Source organism: Nyctibius grandis, chromosome 9 (genome assembly GCF_013368605.1).
Source record: "Nyctibius grandis isolate bNycGra1 chromosome 9, bNycGra1.pri, whole genome shotgun sequence".
In the NCBI taxonomy this organism is placed as follows: Eukaryota; Metazoa; Chordata; class Aves; order Nyctibiiformes; family Nyctibiidae; genus Nyctibius; species Nyctibius grandis.
The window spans coordinates 29,485,574-29,503,276 of NC_090666.1; the positions used below are offsets into that span (position 1 = coordinate 29,485,574).

At 48.4% G+C, this 17,703-nt stretch overlaps 1 protein-coding gene across 1 annotated transcript in view; it reads left to right on the forward strand.

Annotated features, from left to right (window-relative positions):
* The window catches only part of TWIST2 (twist family bHLH transcription factor 2), a 37,598-nt gene extending 20,894 nt beyond the window's left edge, over window positions 1–16,704 (forward strand). The window contains exon 2 of the mRNA XM_068408135.1: window positions 16,441–16,704. The gene's annotated coding sequence lies outside the window, so the exon portion shown is untranslated. The remainder of the gene's footprint in view (window positions 1–16,440) is intronic.
* Window positions 16,705–17,703: the final 999 nt, after the last annotated feature.

Here is a 17,703-nt window from a genome sequence, read left to right on the forward strand (position 1 = left end):
AAAAGCTGTTCAGCACCAGTCACAAACCCAAGCAGTCAGATGAGAAACCCACCAGCAGCAAACCCAAGCAGTCAGATGAGAAGCCCACCAGCAGCAACTTCAGAGCAAACCCCTGATTCACAGGAGCACAAGCTTAGCTCAGGTCTGCACATCCTAGGACAGCCTGGGAAATTCCGAGAGGAACAGCATTGCCAAAGTCAAAGCATAGAGTCTTTGTTTTGAACAGATGCAGAGAGCTCCTCTTCCTCCCCACAGCAAGAAGACTGAGTGGGTATTGCAGTAACATGGGTTATTAGCTCAGTGAAAACCCAGCAGAGCTCAGACTCAAAGGTTCAAACCAGTCCAGCTTTCAGCTGGCAAACCTAAACACGACCAGCCAGCTGCCCTTGAGCTGACTCATCCACACAGTCATTTGTCTGAAAATGTTGATTTAACCCATTCATTTAATCACCCAAATCCAAAAAACCCTGACAACTACTGTCAAGAAAACACACATCTGCCTTTTGCAGAGTGGCGGACTAGAAAAGACCATGTAAACCAATTTTCCAGAGCTTTTTCTCAGCTTCTGTGTGCATGCTGCATGCAATTCAAGTTCTTGGGAGTCATTCACTAGCGTGTTCTGATCTAGCAAAGCACATTGCATATCCTTCGTGTGTGTGTGTGAAACCACACCAAAGTCAGCAGGGCTAACAGCACACATTTGAACATCATGCATGTGATTAAATACTTCACTAAATGGAGACAAGCTAAGGACACACTGACTTTTTTGCTCCTTTAGCAAAGAGATTTCATCTTCGCATGTTTCTTCCTCCAGGAGTTTAAACTTGCTGGAGTGAGACTGTTTGTTCCCCTTTGAAAAACAGCAACAAGTGAGCAATCAACTTTATGTTTTACCTCTCATGAAGCCATAAACTCCTGAAGTGTGGTGAAAAACTGACATGAGAGCTCTGAGGTGTCTGCAGGATAGCTTATTTATAGAAAATTTACAGAAAAAGAAACACAAAATGGCCACATAGAAACTACTAGAACTCTAGTAGACAGCAAGCAGAATACACCACACCTTTGGTGTCTGCTCCCAGCTCACTGATGCATATAAAAAAAAATTAAAAATTATTAGTTACTCATTGCAGAGGAAATTATAACCCTCAGGATGTCAGTTTATAGGAGTGCAGGCTCTTGGAGCAGAGCAGTGGGTTTGGGTAGCTCTCATCCTGTGGACCTCACACCACCATCCCAGCTGGAAGTGTGTTGCTAAAGAGGTTGTGAGTAAGATCGCTGCCTCTCCTGCTTCCCATTACTTGCTTGCCCAGCAACACCCACATAACAGTTTCAGGAAAGCCTGTGAAGCAGCCAGCCAACCTCAAGCCGAGTTATAAGCAATGATGCTATCCTTATGAGTCTTGTAAAAACGAGTGATTCACGGTTGCTCAGTGCTCAGACAGGGACCGGCAGGTTACTGCTATCTCCTCAGGAAACCACACTTCCGAAGTAGGATGGCAGCACCAGAAACCACAAAAATATAGATAAAATATTTCACCCATGACCAGCCCCGAGAAAGATTCACTGCCACATTATTCCCTATAGCTGCCATGTTATTGCCCTCCTCTCCAGCAAGCCTTGCCATTACTTTAATTAGGAGCCCCTCTGGTAGCCACCACAGCCTGAGGTGCACAAATACAGCCAAAAAACAACACATACCTTCAAGCATTTGTGGGATCTGAGCCAGCCAAGAGGTTTGAAACAAAGCAAACAAGACCTGACTGAAGCATAGCATATTCAAAAATATAAAAACCCCCCTGCAGACTCCAAAACTCCTTCTAGCCATGCAAGTAACCTTACCTCCTGCCACTTGTCCTCCAAAGGTCTCCCAATGCAATGCTGTGTTAGGCACCCCAAGGCAGCAGAGAGGCAGCCTTCAGAAGAGGCTGGCAAGGAAACAAAGAAGAGAAGAGAGGGTGGCAGGGCTGCTTATAAACACCAGGGCGGAGGAGGAGTGGGCTCGTTAAACTGAAGAGCAGCAGCTGGGTGAAAGGACTCGGGCTCAAATCTAAAGGGCTGTTTTTAAGCACGGGCAATGCCAGCTGCATAGAAGCGAAAGCTGTGAAGCTTGTGAGAAGGATTCTACGGTGTAGTACTTGCAGCAAAGGCTTGGAAGCAATGGCTCAGGAGAGATGCAAGACCCAGGATGGCTCTTGCCAGTCTTGTGTCCATGTTAATGTAGCTGTCAGATCATGAAGACAGTGAGAAAGAGCCCCTGGGCATTAGATAACAAATGCAAAGCACGCGGTGGTCTACCAGTACATGTATTCAGGGTCACTGTAGCCATTCCTGGAGGCACAGCATTAGCATCGGGCAGTTACAGCTGCCCTGGTGCGTGCATCAGGGCTCCTGTCCCAAGCTGTGCTCGCCCCGGCTCCGCACGTCGGCCAGCGGCTTTCTCTGGAGTACAGCATGGTTAACTTCGTTGGAGTGCCTTACCCGATGCCAAGTGCTTCTTAACCTGGCAGGATTGTTTGGCATATAAAAATGTAACTCCATCTGCACAAGGGCAACACCCTGTAACCCCACGTATTTTAAAGAGTTGGACTATTCTTGCCATAAAAAAGATCAGAGTAGCTTTATTGACTGCAGGGGAGTTAAGCCGGTTTATTCCAAGTGAGAATTTGGCCCCTTGACTTCAATGAAGCTGTGTTGATTAATCCCAGATGGAGACCTGGCCTGGTACAATCCCCTCTGAAAGTCCTGGGAGATTAGTAACACATAGACTGCGTCACTGCCGTTACTCAGAGCCTGGGTGGTTATCAAAAACCTGTACCTGTGAAACGCTGCCGGGATGGGGCCAAGCGATTGCGGTCACCGACTTCGGGGACCAGGGTGCGGTGAGCAAGGGTGCATTCTTCAAACGCTGCCTCGTGCTACGGGGGAGATGCCAAAGCAGCACCCTTCCCTCTGCAAACATCTGGGAATGTCACCCAGGATGTGAGTCCCAGCTCTGCCAAAACCTGGGCATGGTGACACTGAGCGCGCTGGGCAAGGGAACAGGGGAATCCTGCTTCTTGTGATGCTCTGTAAAGATCCATAAGGGTAAAAATGGAGGATTATATCCCCTGAGCTTCAGGGAATCTGCCCCAGCCTGTGTTTGCCAGTTTGGAAGAGCAAACACAGCTTCATGCAGCAAACAGAAAACTTTCTTCCCCGCTCCAAATGCAAAAAAAAAACCCAGGGTCTATTTTCAGCAATCACCTCCAGATCTCTCTCATGGCAGGCAAAGTTTTGCTTCCTGGTGTTATAGGCACAAGTGCCGTACTTCTAGCAGGGAATGAATCCACTGAAAATGAAAATCGCTTGACTTTCCCAGCAGTTCCTTTACACACGGACACACACACATGGGTGCCCGTAGAGAGACGGTGAAGCTGTGCTGTGGGTTGCAGTGTGGAGAAACACCAGAATAAACCAGTTCAAAGGTGGGTGTTGATAGTTTTTTGGGTCTCAGGTGGTAGAAACACAGAGTGGATGGCACATAGCCCATCTCCCCAGCACATTATTCACGCAGAGGCATTGTTCCTGGCTATGGGATGCCAATGACTCTCCCCAAAAGGCTGGCTGGAGTTTCCCCTCTATTTGCTTTGCGGTTGCATCGCGCAGGTCAAGGTGACAAAAAAAGGGCTTGGCATTGCGTGCAGAGGAGGGAAGAAAGAAATGCTTGAGCTCGCTGTTGGCTCGCTCCTGCTCTGCCTTCCAAGTGTTTCTGAAGTCAGGCATCTGGAGCGTGACGTAATCTGGAGATGGATCAGCAGCAGCACATGTACAGCTGTGCACATCTGGCCTACAGGTGTTTCGGCTGCTGTTTGTCAGTGACTGTATTGAACGTTAAAAAGCACCCCAACTTCGTAAGGCTGTCATACCTGTCCCGCCGATGGTTCACAGAGGCCCATGAAATGCCATTGATTTTATGCAAACTGTCTCTGCTTTTTAGTGGGTGGCCCCAGGGGTTTTTTTGGTGGTGGGGTTTTTTTTTTAAATTAAGGACTTTAAACCATAGATGCTTTTAAATCAGGGGTTTTGTTGCTGTTATTAATTCCACTGGCATGGTTCCACTGCGTAGTCGAGTCAGGCATAATGGATGGCTGCTATCATCTACTTGCTGATTTACCCTTAGGAGTCAACGTTATTACAGAGTCTTTGTGCTGCACTGATGAAAAAATGCTGAGGCTGTTCCTCCTTGTGCTCGGCTATGTATGGGCATGGCAAGACTTACTCCCAAAGTACCTAATCTACACAGGGCAGGGACAGGTAAAGTGGAGAAATGGGTAGGAAAGGTCTCATCCATGGGGTAGGACCTGCCGGTGTCCAGCCCCAGTCCTGGAGCCAGAGAACGATGCTTCTCACTTCCCGCAGGGATGCTGACACTTGTGAGGTTTGCAGACTGCAGCTGAACACTTGCTGCACACAGGAAAAATAAGGAGAGTGGGGAAACTGCTGGCTGAGCAGGCCAGACCGAAAGAGTTCCCCTGGAAAAAGAATAAAGCTACAGATGTATGTATTTATTTTTAGAGAAGGTGTTTTTCCTAGAATTTGTATTATTTTGGCAGGAACGCAGCAGGGAGGAGAAAAGGTTTCCCTTCGTCCAATACCCTTTGCTATTCTAAAATGGGGTGGAGGCTGAAGGGTATTTTTACAGCCCTTTCATATCTCAGCAGTGTTTATCCCCGTAGAGGTGGACAGGGACCAGAGACACATTTCACGCTGACTGCCAGCATTGTCAGACTATGCTCACACCTTGCTGCATGCGGCGCCAGCTGCCCAAAGCCACCGTCTTCTCATATTTCCAAGAGGGAGACAACCATGTTCCTATTGATATTTTCCTCCCAGATAGTCTCCATCAGCCTACAAGAACATGTTTTAAACACCAATGTATTTTGCTTTCCAAACAGCTTAGTGCAGATACATGGTCAGTCATCGTAGCCCAACTGATGGCAGAAGTCATTAAGCTGTAACAACAGGTCATGCAGCTGTCTCCTAAAATAAATTAAGCCTTAGCTTGCAAGCTGCATGCATGCAGGATAAGATTTGCACATGGCTTTTGCTGTGAGCGTCTCAGTAGATGTATACGTCCCATCCATAACAACTTTGCCCTCCTTACCTGATTTTTGTATAACGTATTTCCATCGCTTTGGCACTGCTTTGGTTGGCCCAAGTGGGCAGCAGTTGTGCGTTTCAGGCAGGAAGAACTGAGTGCCTGCCCAGAGTTGCTTGTAGGTCTGGCAGCTGAAGCCCATATTGATCTGAGAAGCCCAGAGGCTGGAGGACTGGTGGCTCACAAGGCAGAGAAAGATGTGAAATGACAGCCCTCATCCTCAGCACGAGTCTCATCAGCTTCAGAGTCATAGTTTAAGTTCACGTGCACGTACCTTTCCTCACCAACTCCATATATTTCACTTGAGCTGCCCAAGAAGAACATCTCATTCCCTGCCTTTTTTCCCCCCTCCCTGCTCTGTTATTCCACAGATTTCTTGTGCAAAGCCATGCATGTGTGTACGTGCCTCTGGGGAGGGGAGATGAGCCCAAAGAAACAGCAGTTGGGCTTTCTCTGCTGCTCCCTCAGCTGGAAGGGCTGGTGGTGGCCAGCTCCCTCCTGTCCTTCTGTGCCCCCCACCGCTGGCTTTCCCTGGCCACTTGCCCTTTCATGGGTCAGGAGATGCTGGTGGTGTCCCCCAGCGCTTGTTCTTCTGTGCCACCCACGAGGCAGCTGGGCAGAGCCGAGGACAGAGCTTAGACAGTCCTTTCGGACATCGAAGCAGCTCTGCTTTTTCCTGCTCCAACTGCTCATTAGCAGCTTCCGCCTTTCGGCAATTTCTAGCCGCTCTTTCAGTGATGTGCTGCCAAGATTTTAAGCAGGGGCTCCCACAAACCCACCTCCTCCTCCAGCTGCGATGAACCCCACTGCCCCGCAGAGGCCGGTGCTCGGGCTGTGGAGGAGTGCAGGGCTGGGGGAAATGTTCCTTTGAGGGGGGGCCCCTCCTGTTTAAAGCTTTTTTTTTTTTAATTTATTTTTGGTTTAGTTTTCTGGCGAGGGAGGGACACGGTGCCTTGGAGCAAACATTACTAACTGCCTGGAGGTTGCTGCAGAGAGGCAGGACATAACACAGAAACCCTGCGGGTCCCAGCAGCAAAATGCTTCCTTGCAGAGCTCTCACTTCTCCCTACTGTGAGGCCAGCCCCAGGCAACTGATTTTATCTGGGCTAGAGCAATCAGCCACAAGCCCTAATGCCTAAGAAGTGTCTTTCTCTAGGTGTTTTGGGGCCCCAAAGGGCAAGTTTTTCCATAGGAAGTGGTTGAGCCCACAAGTTTCTGGGTATGACAGAGGCCACCTCGGCTTTCTCATGTCAATGGGCACAGGTGGGCTGTGCCGATTGGCATCGGGGCAGAGCTGGCTTCCCAGAGGAGCTCTGAGCTTACAGGCGTCTCGAAGGACTGGGGCTGCAGCACACCTTCAGCTTCTCCCTTTGGTGAGCATCTCTCTCTTCTCGAGTGGAAAGGAACTGAAGGTCCAAGGAAAGCCCAACAGCTCGGTTATCAGGAGCTAAGGAAAAATCGAGATCAGAGCGTACAGGGAGGTTAAACTTGTTTGTGAGGGTGGCAGCCTCCTCTGGTATCGGAGACACCCCTTTTGCTCCATGTAGTTTAGCCTTGCAGAGGTACGCCTGCAGCTGCAAGAATGGGAAAGCTCATTTTCCACCTTTAAATATGAACCGGGTGCAAGAAGGTCAGCTGCATGATAGATACCAAAATAGTAAAGTATGTGGCAGTCAAAAGCAGTCAACTAACTGCTGATTAATATGTTAATAGATAAACCCATAGATTATAGATTAATAAAGCAATTTTAAATGCAGGCCATTCCAGTAAACACAGCAGTGTCAACTGCACTGGGTCCATGCAAACAAATGGTATCTCATGCACTTCTAAAATGTCAGTTTTCTACATTTTGTTATTTCTTTTTTAGTTTTAAAAAAAAAAGTCTGGGAAAAAGAAAAGAAAAAATAAACAGTGACAAACACATTGCAGCGTTGTTAAACTGGACTCGAGCACCTTACAGGTCTGGCAGCTCTTCCAGGACACGACACCCTGATATCTGCTCCGTAGATAATTTACGTGGGTGGCCATGGGCACCAATGAGCCTTTCTGCAGCGGAGTGAGGGAATTAAGGCACGTTTATTCAGTCATTTCAATCAATATTGGCTGCTTGCTGACATTAGATTTTTTTTTTTTTTTTTTAAATTGAATCAATTCACTTCTTTCTGCTGTGGGTAGTTCTTTATGAGAGGAGGACTCACAAGTGCCCCAGATTTATTTCAGCTGTGGGTGAGGAACTGTTTTCGGCAGCCGGTCCAGTCCCCAGGCTTGCAGGTGTGCTCCATCCTGCTCCACTGGCCAGGACGAGACATGGGCAGAAGGGACCAGGGCCACAGGCTCTCCCTTTGGTTTCTTTTTTTTGGCGTTGGCTCTTTAGGATCTTTCATTGTCGCAGTTTTTCCTGGACAGTAAGGTGTGAGCAAGCCATCGACCTTTCTCTACAAGATGGGCTGGGGAGACAGAAACAGTCTCAGAGAGAGGAGAAAATTCTTAAATCTCCTTTTTCTTATGCCACATCCCCATCGAACAGCTCGTTACACTCCCGATAAGAAACCCGGGGGCTGCCGGACGCAGAGAGGATGTTTTCCCTCGGACCAGCCATGGGCAGATAAGTCCTCCGAGGTCTGAAAAGCCTGGGGTAAATTAGATTAGAGGCTTTCCTCTAGACGGCGAGGGGTACATTTGGTGATATCAAGGGGCAGCCCTGCAGCTCAGGAATGAACGACTGCGAGGGATATGTTTTTAAATGGTTTCCCAGCTGTAAGATGCACATAATTGTGGCTTTCCTTCATCTGGGAGACTTCAAGAGCAGATGGTTGATAAGGGTTCATACCAGCAAAGGCAGAAAAACACAAGCCAAGGGTATCTGGTTTCAGTCTGTCCGTACCCGCAGCATTAGATCTGATTTTTGGCCCTCTCCCCACCACTGCATGCACACAATTATCTGAATTCCTTTCTCCGCTGCTTCCTCCCCTCTGAAGCCTTGCAGACTGGCCCTGCTGCCTTTTCCGTTGCTTGAGGGACGGCTGCGCATTCGGGCTCTCTCCTTTCCCAGCCCACAGAGGGGTCTGTGACATGGCCACAAGGACCAGCGCTCCCCGGAGGGCAGAAAGCAAACATGAGGATGGGAATTTTACTCCCCGTCCCCATCTTTTTAGTCTTTTGTGGTGGGAAATGCCCTAAAAAATAATCAAAGGATTTCTGCTATTTGGTGCTGTTACTTTGTGCCTCAGTTTCCCCTTCATGCCTCACCTCTGCTGCTCGCCTCTGGTTGTGTTCAGAAAGAGATCCCCCAGCCCCTTGCATTGCAGCTGGGGATCCACAGGGACTGTTGCACGAGCAAGTACAGGCTGGTTTCTCAGGCAGATGTGTGGGCAGCAAGGTAAATGAGGTCAAGGACACGACCAAAGAGTTGGTGTCCCACCTCTCACCGCCGCCGTCTTGTTTTCCCCACCCAGGCACCCCGGGAAATGGCTTTTCGAAATACGGCTCTCCATCCTTCTCAGGGCTTGCCACACGCTGGCTTTTCCCATGCAGGAGGGCATGTGCTTACCTGCTCTCAAAGGTCCAGCTGCTGCTAAGCAATACAGTATTTCTCCCAAAGTGTTGCATTTTACACCATCTAAATCACAAAAATGTTTTAAATTTCAAATATATGCTACTGTCCATTTTGGCTCTGGGGACAGCTGACAACCCCATAAGATAAAATTTGAGAATATCCCTTTGGTACGGACCCAGCCAATGCCTGCAGCGAGCATAGCTTTGTGTACGCTATTTGTGTAACAGCAGATCCTTCTTCCTTTGACTTTGCTATAAAAATATTTGAGCAGATACTAAACCAACACAAACACAACATGTGCAGATACAGTTTTTCCATCCTTAAACAGAAAAGACCTGCGTTTCCATAATCATACCTAAAGATCTGATGGATTCAGCTGAAAATTTCCATGTGTTTTGATTTGGGTTTTAGCCTTTTTGATACAAGTTATATGTAGAAATTTCAGCATGAGAACTGCAGAATTGAAAAGCCTTTGAAAAAAATCCCCCTGGTGTCACTCTAACGTTGCTTTCTGACATCTGGTTTTGACTGACAGAGCAAAATTTTCTCTACAAACTCTAGAAAAAAAGTGGGGCTGCCTTAAGCTACGGAGCAATTGCTCTTGTTTCAGGGTGAAGCAGGCAGAGGGAGGACAGCATCAGGTGAAGGGGACCCTTTGTAGGAGGGCTCAGGGGGTTTGCGGGCATGGCAGGAGAGAGGCAAGGCTGCGTGCACAGCCTGCGCTTGGGCATACCTTAACTTCAGCTCGCTATGTGACACCAGGTGCTTCTTTGGGCAGGAGGGAGGCAAGAGGCATCCCATCTCCCAGGGTTAAGGAGCTGTGGTGGTTTGCTAAAGTTGGCCAGGCACTCTGCCGGGAACACATTTCACCTCATCCAGGTAGCAAATACCTGGTTTGCCTGCGTACGTCCCACCGTGCTGGTCATGAGCTCCAAGCCAGCTCCTGGCAGCCACCACCTCGCCTCCGCATCTCTGCTGCTTTGCGGTGGCTGCAAGTTTTAACGGCGCCGTGATAAAAGCGAATCCCAAGTAACTCCCCGCGCTTCCTGCCTTAGGTCTGCTTCATACAGCTCACAGAAACACTCAGTCTGCGCAGAGCTGGAAGGCGATTTTGGGAGGCTCAGCACTAGGACAAAACAAACTTAATTTCCTCCAGGTCCAGGTGGGACCTTGTTTTGCAAGCTGGGCGATTTGCATGCTGCCTTTCAGCTTTCTGCCCGCCGCTGTCCCAGCCTCTGACACACACAGTCACGGGGAAGCCTTCAGCATTTTGGAGAGCGGCTGTTTTCCACTCTCCTTTGTGCTCCAAAACAGCTGGACCATTTTTGCCTAGGCTTCAGAAAACAAAAACAATGACAAGAGGAATCACCGTTGGGCATGGAAAGTTTTCAGCTCAAGCAGCGTAAGTTTCAGAAGGTTATGAGCAGATAAAAAAAAAAACAAAACATGAGATGCTGGAAGGCAAAGCGTACAAACCTGACCGCTGACCGTGGATATTATGATTGATACTTGACATATGCTTTTTTAAAGCAGTCGTTCCTAAGGCAGCTGGGAGCGATGGTCCCTGGCTCACCATGCTCAGGAATGAGCAAGGTTAGGGCTGAACTGGGAGTGTTTGGCCATGAGCACCTTGTGTAGTGACCCTGCCTGTGATGATGACAGCCCTCGCCAAGTTAGGTGGTTTCTGTGCCCCCACCAAGATCCTCCTGGGTGTCTCAGACCTCTGCACTTCAAGCTGCCATGTAGACCTTAATGACAGTCCCCTTGGCTGGCAAATCTGGGGTTGAGCTGGGTCACAGATGTGGGGAGAGAGGAGCACGAGATGCTCTCAGGAGCTCAGGTCACCTGCTGTGGGTCACATCCACCCCACTGTCCTGGTAGCCAGGCAAGACGGGGCCCTCATGGCCAGAAATAATCCAAATTCAGACTTTCTAGCCTGAGAGTCAAGAGGCTGAGATTCGTCCTCCCCTCCGGCTTGGCATTTCCTAACCTAAAAAACAACAACCCGATTTCAGGAGCTGCTTGCTTTGGCATTTCAACAGTTCATGCCAGCCCGTGCTGACCTTCTCTCTCCGAAGGCACGGGGGCCGACATGTGCACCCCCGAGTCACGTTTCGCATTGTTCGCTGTTGCTTGTCCCGTCCCGTCCCCGTGCCTGCGGGGCAGGACGCACGCAGCGCTGGTGCGGCGGGCAGGCGTACCGGGGCTATGACATCATGCAATAACCGAACTAGCCGCATTTATTTATTTTGAAAAATATTAAGGGCAGCTGCGACTTAGCGCCTGACTGAAACATTTTATGGATTTTTCTAGAGTGGGAGCGTCCCCTTTTGTGTTGCAACACAGCATTGCTTGAACCCAGTGGTTGGACTATTACAGAATAACTTACCTACATCACATTTTCCTCCTCTTAATAAGCATATAGAGTGTCTCCAGCCCTGAAGGTACACACCTGGGTAACAACAACCAGAGAGGCCACTGCCTGACACGCTTGTTCTGCCCCGTCTTGCTCCGGTGCTATCTCCAAGCATATCCAACTCACCAGGGGACTTCTTCTCCATCCATGCCGTAATGTCCCCATAGCATCTTACCAGCTATCGTGCAACACCCTGCACAGTAAAGCCTTAATTATCAGCCAGGACTAGTGATAGCCTGAGTAGGCTTTTGTTGTATGTTTCCCTGTATTTATCCCTTCTGGTTATGCTCATTTTGGAATGATGAGTTTTGAGACTGTGGCAATGAGGATCTCCAGCTGAGTTTGTTTGGTGTTGGTTTAACACTTGTTTCCTCGGTGTGGGTTTGTTTCCCAGGTAGGAAGATCGCAGAGCTCTTTTGTCACCCCTGCTTAGCAACGCTGCCTGCTCTGCTTGCATCCTCCCTCCTCACCCTAAGCAGCCCCACTTCCCACCAGCCCACCTCGCAGCAATGCCACTCTGCTCCAAACCTCCACAGCCTGCAAAAAAGCAGCCTTTGAAGTTAATATCCCATTAAAATAAATGTTGTGGGGATGCTTAAAGAGCAGGCGCAGTCTGCGGAGGGAGACTTCAAAGGAGGAAAAATACAGTGGCAGGGATGGTGCTGAAGGCAGCAGAGCTGCCAGGACAACACAGACCCATGGGGAAGCTGGCTGGGACTGCTGGGGCAGCCACATGCAGGGTTGGTGAGGAGTGTGCCCACCCTTGTCACTTATATTTAACTTATATAACTTATTTAACGTATATTTAACGTATATTTAACTTATATAACTTATTTAACTTATATTTAACTTTAAATAAGTTATTTGTTATTGCAATTCAAACTCCATTCAGCAAGGATGCTCATTCAGAAACCGCATCCACTCTGGAAGCACCCGAAGGCAGCATCGTCAGCCCACAGGCAGTGTGCCCCAACTCACCGAGCAGGGCCAGGGTCTCGGCTTTAACCCACGCTGGTTTTTACTTCCCCAAGTTAAAGGGGAATTGGGGAGGAAACAGTCTATAAACTTCTCGGTGACTGCTGAAATCAGTACCAGCTGGTACAGGGCAAGCAGCTGGTGCGTGCTGCACTGCACTGATGCTCGCACCCCTCATTCCCTCCTCACTGCCTGACCCCATCCCCAGCCCCAAACACAAGACAAGAAGGTGGGCTGGTGCCTTTCTGGCAGGGATTTCAGCTGGCCAAAGCCCACACAGATGGAGAGAGGCTAGGCCCTGGGCACAGAACCATCTTTTTTACATTCTTAACTTTAAAATAAGATGAAAAAGCATCATTTAAAAAAAAAACAAAAAAACACACTAAACTCAGCTGGTTTTGCTGCATTTCATATTTCATTTCCACTCTTGGCCATGTTATGGAAATTATTTCAATCCCTTTGTAACCAAAACCACCCTAATCCTATATAAGCAAGGACTTCAGGGACCAGTTGCAAAATCTCCTGGAACCAGGTCTCTGCTCTTGCTGCCACCTTATATCAAGCCTGCAGCTCTCAGCTCTCGTGGTTCCCATGCTGTGCTCTTGGGCTGGGGAATGCTCCTTAAGCAAGGAAAAAACAGAGCATCAAGCCCTCAATTCACTGTATAGTGGAAAATGCATTGGGTCTACGATAGAGCAGTGCATAACAACTATATTCTGTATAACAACTATATTCTGTAACTATATTACAAGCTACAGGGTCAGAGAAATGCTTGGAAACCATGTTCACCAAAGAGCTTCACCATATATCATCTCTCAGTCCAGATACTGTAATCATGCATTGTTATAATATGGTATTGTGCCCTTCAGCTATACCTTGGAGAATCACAAGGTGCCTTATGGGCACCAGTTGATTAAATCCTACACATGCTGTTAAGAGAGGAAGGAATGTACTGCAATTTCCCAACCAGGGAAACTGAGGCACATGAAGAGAGAGCAATTACATAGCAAACCTGTGCGTGAGCTGGGATTAAACCTAAGCTCTGCAAGGTCCTGCTGTCCTACCACACCAGCATAGTGCCAGGAAGAAACTCTGCCCCCTCCCCATGAAATCTGCTATGGGCTTTGCTTCTTTTAAGAATAAGTCCTATAGATCCATACCTCGTCATTCAGCTGCCATAGGGAACCTGCAGCCATTCCTGCAGGACTGCATTAGGAAACCTCCATGGGTCCAGCTCATGGGAGCGGAGCTGAGAAGTGATGCAGGAGTAGCCACCAGCCGAGTGCCTTGGCAGGCTTCGACAAATGCCTTGCTGAGCCCCTCTGGGATTAAAGGATCGTAAACATGAAGCACGACCTTGGGAGGGTCCATTAAAGCACAAAATCATTATGAAAAACCTCTCTATAACTTAAGAGGGGATAGAGCCAGAAGGACTCTGGTGACTCACTTTATAGGTCCTGAAGGCAAGCGGGGCAATGCTTCCCCTTTTGGTGTACGACAAGTTGGGAGGTCAGAGCCAGTCCTTCTAGGGGCCCAGGCACAAGGCATTGGGAAATTTTGAGATGGGATCTCCAGAAACAAGGAGCAGGAGGAGGCAGCCACCAAGAAGGGTCTGGCTGCAGTGGTGTGGCAGCATTGGGTAGGAGAGGAGGAAAGACCAGCATGCAGGTTTTTTGGGGTATTATCAATCTTCCTGAACCAGGAGCTGATCCTCCCTCCCCCTGCAAGACTCAAGCTGCACAGCGAGCAAGGACCAGGTTTGTGACATGAGGATCACAAGCCAGATTCAGAGCTTAATTTCTCCAATATACGTAGCACTCTTTTAAGCAAACTGAGAAGCCACTGAAGTCCCCTCACCTTATAAAGCTCCATATGGGATGCTGTCAGGGTTTTAGCATAGCACTCCTCTATTTGAGTGACTTGGAGGGGGTACCTGAGGAGGAACAGGTTGGGTGAAGACATCACACATCTCAGCACTTCTCTGCCTGCAGTGGACCATGTTTCCATACATCCCACCACCAAAGCGTGTCCCTCATTCAACACGCAGATGCCCACCTCCTTCCCTTACCATTTACGTGTTTTCAAAATTGCTACTTAGAGCCAGATTTTCAGAGGTAGTCAGCATCCAACATCCCAAAGGTCCAGAGAAGAAGAAACGGAGGGAGTAGGTCACACACAGAGGGGTTTCTCGTCTTGTGCACTTTCCTTCTCCGGTGCTGACAGATTGGGTCTGTGAATGAGCAGGTTTTACTCTTTGATGTGGATCTTATACAGAATATGTGGTAAGAACAGCCAGCAAAATGTTACACGATGTGAACTGAAACACAAGTACCTGTCAAGATGGGGAGAATAACCCCTTAATGGCCAGGTATAGCAGCTTCCTTTGGGTGATCTCTGTATCTGGTCATAGCGTTGCTCCATCAGCTGAGATAGGCTGCTTTAATGTGCAGTGGATAATCACAGAAAACAGATGTGGAAATAGCCTACCAGATTATCTGCTCCTGCCAGGGCTGGACACCAGGCATCAGCCAAGCGATGGCTGAATAGCAGCCACATCTGTCCACCATGACCCTGGTCCTGGTGCCCTGTGTGGGGTGGGAAAGGATGGATTAAGCCCTGGGAGCATGGAATGGGACCTGGCAGAGTCATGCCCGAGGCCTGGGGCACAGCAGCGATGCCGTCCACAGGGTAGACGGTGCTCAGTGCTCATTCATCTCACCATAACGGGGAAGCCAAAACACCCTGTTAGCACAGAGCTGCTGTGAAATTCCCATTTTTGCAGTTGGCCAGAGCCAAAAGAGCTGCTGGAAACCAGAAAGGACCAGTGGAAACGAGATCCTGTGCTGCAGCAGCAGCCAGAGCAGGGCGTCTCGCCCGGGGTTAAAGACATCGGCTTGCAAATCGCTGCCTTTGCTCTAAGAGCAGCTTTGTTCTGACCTCTCAGTCTTGGGTGGGATTTAAAAAAAATCAGTGGAAATAGATCAGCTCAGGATTGCTTTCTACACAGTTTTACCTTGTTTTGCATGGCACCCACGTTCAGAGAAGAGCAGAGAAGCGATTTATTGCGTAGCCAGCAGTGAGCATCCTCCAGCCCTTGCTAGAGAAAATAATGAAAAAAAAGAAACTGAGCTTAAAAGTTGCCCCCAAGCTCAAGCAGAAAATCACTCCATGGTATCTTCCTCCTTCCTGTATTTTATTTTCCTTTCCCGAGTCCCTCCCTGACTCTGGCTGAGGCAATGCCAGCATCTGTCATCTGTCAGACGTGCGCACACAAAAACCGCCGCCGCTCGCACACACCAAGCAGTTAAGCTTTCCTAAGTGGTCCTGGGCAGCCTGTCAAGTCCCGAGCTCGTCTGCAGAATGTGGTTGTAATTAGATAATTAATAACGTTGAGAAGGAAAGGAAAGGAAATAAGCTAAATGGAAGGTTTCCTTAGTAGGAGGAAATAATTATATCTGCTTTTTGATATATGAGCTGAGGTGGCTTTCTGAAGGTAGAACCAGCATCTCGCCTGCAAAGCCATCCCTCCCCCAAACTAGACAGGATCTCCTGTGGGCACCGCTGGCTCACAGAGTTTGTCCCACCAGCCCACAAACGAGCAGGAGCAGGTCGCTGCAGATCAGAGCGAACCGTGCAGGTAACAGGGCTCCCCAACGTGTCGCTGCATCTTGTCACATCCCAATAAATGGGGCAGAGGAGAGACGATATGCAGGGCTGGGTCACCAGGAACCGTGTGGAAAGCAGGGGTTTAGCACAACATCCCTTGTGGTTGGAGATGCTGCTGTCAGCAGATGGACTTTTTGATGGATGCATTGCTCCTGCCTATAGATTTACCATTTCACAGTACAATGCAAAAAAAAAAAAAAGGCTGTGACATTACCAGGCTCTGAACTTAGGCTATACATCCAAAAGTCAAATGAATTGTTTAGGTTCATTTTTCGGTTGTTTTTGGACGTGCTTAGATAGCTCATAAATACGTAACCCCCGGATGGAAAGAAAACATATTTGTTTCCAGCAGGGTTTGCCTGATTTTGCAGGAGGAGCTGAGAGTTGCTGTGGGTGAGGTTTCTAAAGCCCATCTCGGGTGCCCGAGCATCCGGTCTCCCCATTTCACTTGCTTCAGGGGTGGTGAGGGCTTCTCCTGGTGCCTTGGCACTCACCCAGCTGCTGGATTAGCCCTGTGCCTCCATGCTGCTGGGACCAGGGACAGGTTTCAACACGTAGTTGAAATCAAGGTGGTTGAACTACAGCCTTGATTTGTAGGGGGAAAGACCTTACGAGACAACATATCCCAGAAAGATGTCCTGTATGTGGTGTATTTATTTTTCTTTTCTTATTTTTTTTTCTTCTCTCCAGACTGTCCAGTGTCTGAGACTGAAGTGGAATTGGGATGTATCCAAGTTTGTAGCTTCTGAAACCTTAACAACCTCAAGTAAACTGGTCCAAAAGACCCCTCTTGACCTCCCTCACTCTGAACTCTTGCGGAGCACTTAGACTGAGCAGAAAACAGCACCGAATCTAACGGTCTGAACCTTTGCAACATCTCTCCCCAAGCGACTGACCAAAGAGAAAAAAGAAGCAACATTCCTGGTTGTTCATTGTTGTTGGGTTTTGTGTCTGTCTGTCTGTGTGTTTGGTTTTATTTCTAATTTTTTTTCTGAAAAATCTTAATTCAGGAATACATTTATGAGAAATCTTTGGGTTTGGATTTTACTTCCCCTTAGCTGTATTCTTTCTTTTTTTTTTTTGTCTATTTTTTGAAATTCAAAACCTGATTTCTTGTACAGTAATGTCAAAACTGGACCAAGGCTCTCAGAAAGAAACAAAAAAGAAGAAAAAAGCCCACCATGTCCCCAGCTCCCTGCATGATTTGTTTCAAGTACAGCCTGGATTACAGACTGCCCTCCACACTCTACCGCCTCTTCCTTATTGCTCCATGATTTGCTACCGCTCACCCCCCCACTTTTTTTTTTTCATTTTCTGTTCCAGTGTATATGTTGCTTATTTGTTTTATTTATTGAGATATTTTTAACGAGCTAAGAGACTGCAATGTCGCTGTGTATACTGCTTCTCTTGCCAATAAAAAATAAAGATGTCATGCAGCTACCGGGGGTATGAGATTTACATTCCTCACTGCACAGCTCCAAGCAGAAGCTGAGCCGCTTCCTTGCACCCCGCGATGTTTTGACACTCACCGATTTGGCCAAAAGCTGTTTCCCAGGTAGGGGGGTGATGGGGTGCAGAAGGTACGAGCATCACTTATCTGGGCTGATGTCTGCACATACCAGGAGCAGTTGGTTATTTCCTTGCACCCTGGCTAAGGAGGTTTTCACGGGCTGCAGGTGCTGCAGAGGAGGCACGCACCTCTTCAGCACTGTGGTCTCCAACACACTGCTTGCGTGGCTTTTGCTCTCAGCAGAGCCCTTTATTAAGCAAAATGCAACACATCTTGGTGTGCATCAGACCCACTGCTCTGCACGCTTGCCTTCAGCTAGAGTAACAAGTTCTTCTCCATCACGCTTGCTGGTGGAAATGCTGAGGGCAAGCATTTCTCAAAGAGAAGAGGGGCTGCACGGGCACACAGCGATGGAAAAGCTGTGCCCATGACCCAGAGAGACC